Raw genomic sequence first — 5,527 nt, forward strand, 5'->3', positions numbered from 1 at the left:
AAAGTTTTAAACCGCCAAATGTTATCAATCGAATGGTTGATTATTCCATCTGATGTGGCATCAAATAAACACTATTCTCTGTTTGGTATCATTAAATTTTATATACCATACTCTAAAGAACTTCTAGCAAACAATGGATGCAGAAATTTAAGGAAAAAATTTCTAAAAAGATTTTTTTATATACTTTTACATTTAGACCGTGATTAACCGGGATCTTGATTTTGTAGAAGAATTTTGTTTTCTCGATTATTTGATTATGAAAATAAAAGTTGTTAATAATTTTACCATGTTGAATCTAACAAGGAAATATATTCTCGAAGACATGGGATTAACTTGTGAGTGTTAGAGATGTCGACTTATGCACAACACATGTGAAATCCATGCCGGGGAATATATTGTTCTTCAACTGGTACAACATTATTAATGGAAAAGAAGGATGGGTCTAGGAAATTTTGATTGATTATATGGCTGATTTAACACTTGTAAAGTTGTAACCAACAGAGACCTCCCAACTTGAATTTTGAATTGATAAAATAATGGGAGAATTGATTCTAACACTAATGATTGTATAGAAAAGTAAATCCGATGATTATGAATGAGTTAGGGTTTGGGTTTTCTTAAAAATTAGGGGTACTTGCAGTTGCAGAGAGAAAATAGTTTCCATTCAAACGTTTTTCCTTCAAAAAATTTATCAAGCCAAACAAAAAATAAACTCAACTAAACTGCCACATAAGCAACAATGAGAGCCATTAGATATAGAAAATTTAACGCTTGATGCTATTTGTCAAAAACGTTTGTCAAAAAGTTTTGTTGTCCGATCCTCACCCATTAATGAATCATTTATCATATTTATTATATTAAATTTTCATTAATGAGTCATTAAATGTTAGGTTTATGGAAGAAATTACAGCCATAATTTATTGGGAGATGAAATCTTGGCCGCCACTTACACGTGCGAGATGAGGGTGTGGTCCGGAGAACCACATCTGTAGATTTATCTTTTTAAAGACAAATCTGGACCACCACTAACACGGACTAACTCAGCCAAACTGTGTTTTATACTTAAGATTGCTGTTTAAACGGAAAGATATCTCAGGATTCAATCTACCATTATAAAACCATGACCCAAAATAAACTCTTTGAGTCTTTTACTTTAAAACTACCCTGCGGTTCGAAATTTGTCTGACGGCATGAACAAGTACTTCACATAAATCACAAGCTACCGAGACAACGGAAAATATAGTATAAGCACATTAATATCAGAAACTTAACCTAAAATATGTTATTGTCACCCGATATACATGCATTTTTACGGTGAACCATGCAACCTGCGCCAGATGGTTATCTTACGGTCCAGCATTTGCTAAGTTATTCATTCAAAATTTGTATGTATCCTTATCCAAAATCTGCGTAATTCTCAGAGCAACTCAATTTGTTCATTGACCCGCATTTCGCATTCGTGCTCAAAATTGTCACTATAGTCCAAATTTACTGAACGACGAAAAATCATTCCCTACCGCCCAATCCAAAATCATCTCCATTAGGGTTCTACCTCAGGCAGCCCTTAAGATCCAGCATATTAGGCAATGAGGCTCACTCACTCTACCCCCTGAACAAGGAGGTGCCAATTTAAGGTTCGATATTAAGGCCATAAATAATTAGCAGATCCGGGAATGTGATAGAAGTAGTACTCGTGTATTTTTCAGGTAATTAAGCATCAAAAACAAACTAATGACCTTATGGCCAGCAATACCAGCAAATATTCTGAAAAAACTTCTAACTGAGACCATGTAAGAATCAGTTAATTAGATACGTGCGTGCTGCGAGAAAATGCAAACAATTAATCAAATATAAGTGCAAGTGCATGCACTATGTGCGTACGTGAAGTAAAGAACTGACCAACATGAATATCAAACCCTTGTGTATTTTAGCCGTCTCAATTTGAATCAACGTCATCGATAATGTCTGAATGATGCTAGTAATGACGTGATTTATGGTTGAACATGCATTAATTACTTGAGAAAATAAAATCAATCACCCGTACTTCCCGCCCAATCGAACTATATATATTCCACAACAAACTATGTGTATATTTATTGGGTATATTCTTGTATATTTGCATATATTCACTTATTTGTCTTGAAGTGAAGAACACGAGAAGGAGTTCGATTAATTAAGTAGGCAGCAGTAAGAACACATTCTCCCCAAAAGTCGATTGGTAAGGATGCTTGAAAACGTAGCGCACGAGCGACATTAAGAATGTGACGATGCTTTCTTTCCACCCTAGCATTTTGCTGTGGTGTCTTAACGACAGAGGTTTGATGAATAATGCCATTGTTTCGAAAATAAGAAACGAGACCTTTGAACTCAGTTCCATTATCACTGCGTAAAGTCTTAACCTTTCGAGTAAACTGTCGTTCAACCAGTGCAAAGAAGTTTGTTAACAAGGTAGGTACCTCATCTTTGGTTTTCATCAAATACACCCAAACACATCTAGAAAAATCATCAACAATGGTTAAAAAATATCTCGAGTTACAGGCACGATTTGGATGATAAGGCCCCCAAACGTCGCAATGAATTAACTCAAATAAATCAACTGCCCTACTATTACTCAATGGAAACGAAGTACGAGTTTGCTTGGCTCTATGACAGACATCACAAGCATGAAAATCTAACTGACTATCAACACAACCAATCTGAGGTAGAGACTTCAAAGCTTGGATAGAAGGATGACCAAGCCGTTTGTGCCATAATTCTGTTGCAGTCTTCTCTAACACAACGTTGACACGAGCTGGTTTCCCCACCATCAAGCCATACAGCCCATCCATGAGCTTACCCATACCAATCCTCGTCCTCAAAGTATGGTCCTGTATAACACATTCAGAGTTAGTGAATTGAACACTTATAGTATTCTTCTGTGCATGAGTAGCATGCGATGAAGATAAAAGTTTAGAAACGGAGAGAAGATTGCATGTGAATTGAGGAACGAACAGCACATTGTGCAATATAAGAAAATCATTTAACTGCACAATGCCAATTTTGGTTGCTTGTATGCTGACACCATTAGGCAGGCCAACTTGAAGAGGACTAATATTATGACAAGATTCAAACACAGTGTCATCACAACAAACATGATTGGAGGCTCCTGCGTCAACAATCCATATGTGACCACGTTTACCAGAGAGACGAACATGATTTCTAGTTGGCATCTCACCAACAACAGCGTTTTCCTTAGCTGCTGGTTGGTTACGGTGAGCTGGTGACTCGGTTTTGAGATAAGCTGCAGGTGGACGTCTGGGCTGGCGACCATCTGGATACCCATGCTTCTCCCAACATCGATCATCAAGATGTCCATTATGACCACAATAGGTGCACTTCAACGGAGTTTTAACAGCTCCTGATTTAGATCCTTGGGGCTTATTGCCGTGAGCAAGAAAAGCCATTGGAGAAACGATATCCTCCTTCGTCTGAGTATAAGATCGAACCTCTTCCTCTTGGATGAGACGAGAATACACAGTGTGCAGAGACGGAAGTGGTTCGGTGCCCAAAATACTGGAACGAACATTAGCATAATAGGGTATAAGACCCATTAAAAATTCACGTACCTGATCATTGTTACGTCGAGTACGTAGAGTCATATTAAGATCACATGTACAACCTGAGCACTTACAAGAAGGTAAAGCATCAAAGTCATTGATGTCATCCCAGAGTTTCTTCAGCCTCCCGTAATAGTCTTGGATAGACTCTCCATCTTTTTGTTTGCAACCGGCGACATCAGATTTAAGCTGGAAATTTTTTATTCCATTCCCAAGAGAAAAACGAAGCCTGATGTCTTCCCATAAATCAAAGACGCCTTATGATCTTCTTTATGGTTCAGCTCCATCTATTCACTCTCTCAGGGTCTTTGGATGTCTCTGTTACGCGAAAAACCTTAATCCTTGTGATAAATTTGACAGTCGCAGTCGTCGTTGCATATTTCTCGGCTATCCATTTGGAAAGAAGGCCTGGCACCTATTTGATCTTGACACAGGCCATTACTTTCAGTCTCAAGACGTACATTTTATTGAAGATACTTTCCCGTTGGCAGATAATGATGAGCTTCTGAAACTGCACTCACTGTATTCTGATGCGGTCACTGATTCAGCTACTAGAAATTTGTCTGACGATCATTTTGAAGCTGACTCCAATAATGCACATGTATCTGGTGGTTCTTCTTCCGCTGCTACTCTCTCGCCTGTTGACACTGCGCCTCCACAGACTAGTTCCCATATTCCGTCAGTCTTCCTGGATGATGCACAACACACAGCACATATTGCTGAGAATGATGCACAACCGTTTTCTCAGATGGCACCTGCTGTAAATGATACATGTTCAGTTCATAAGGAAATTGATTCAGCACCTACTTCTTCTTCTGCTGTGCCTGCGTCTGGTACAAAATTTGTTACTTCTTCTCTCATAGACAATACAGATAGTCGAGATCATCATAATATAGTTGCAGACGAGGAACTTGGCCGGGGTAAACGTACAAAATTTGAGAACGTTAGGCACAAGGATTTTGTCCAGTGGCAGGGTGTTTCAAAACAGTCTAACACGACCTTGGTTTCCCCTGCAGCTTCACCTATACCAGTCAAGTCCTCAGGTACTCCCTATCCTATAACTCATTTTGTGAATTGTGATGCATTTTCTACTGCACATCGTTTTTTTGTTGCAGCTATTTCAAATGATGTTGAACCCAAATCATTTAAAGAGGCAATGGCTGATCCACGATGGCGTCAGGCAATGCAGGCTGAAATTGCTGCACTTATTTCCAATGGTACATGGACAATTGAAGATTTGCCTGCCAACAAGTCTGCAATTGGTTGCATGTGGGTTTTTCGCATTAAGCGAAAATCTGATGGCTCAGTTGAGCGTTACAAAGCCAGATTAGTTGTTTTTGGAAATCATCAACAGGAAGGAATTAATTTCACTGAAACTTTTGCTCCCACAGTAAAGATGGTAACTGTACGAACTCTTCTTGCGGTTGCTGCGATAAACAACTGGGAGTTAGTTCAGATGGATGTGCACAATGTGTTTCTTCATGGTGATTTAAATGAAGAAGTTTATATGCGACTTCCTCCTGGTTTTAGTAATGGATTATCTGGCAAAGTTTGTAGACTTCGTAAGTCATTGTATGGTCTACGCCAGGCTCCACGGTGTTGGTATGCTAAGCTAGCAGCTTCTTTGCGTACATATGGTTTTTCTACCCGTGCTTCTGATCACTCGTTATTTCTTTATCGTCATGGGAATATTATCATGTATATTCTTGTATATGTGGACGATCTTGTTATTGCTGGTAACAACACAGCTGCTATTCGAGAATTTCAGGAATATCTAGGAAGATGTTTTCACATGAAGAATTTGGGAAAATTAAAATACTTTCTAGGCATTGAGGTAGCTAGAAGTTCCAAAGGAATTTTCCTTTGTCAGCGCAAATATGCTCTAGATATATTGACAGAAACAGGTCTTCTTGGTTCAAAACCAGCTAATA

Source organism: Papaver somniferum, chromosome 7 (genome assembly GCF_003573695.1).
Source record: "Papaver somniferum cultivar HN1 chromosome 7, ASM357369v1, whole genome shotgun sequence".
In the NCBI taxonomy this organism is placed as follows: domain Eukaryota; kingdom Viridiplantae; phylum Streptophyta; class Magnoliopsida; order Ranunculales; family Papaveraceae; genus Papaver; species Papaver somniferum.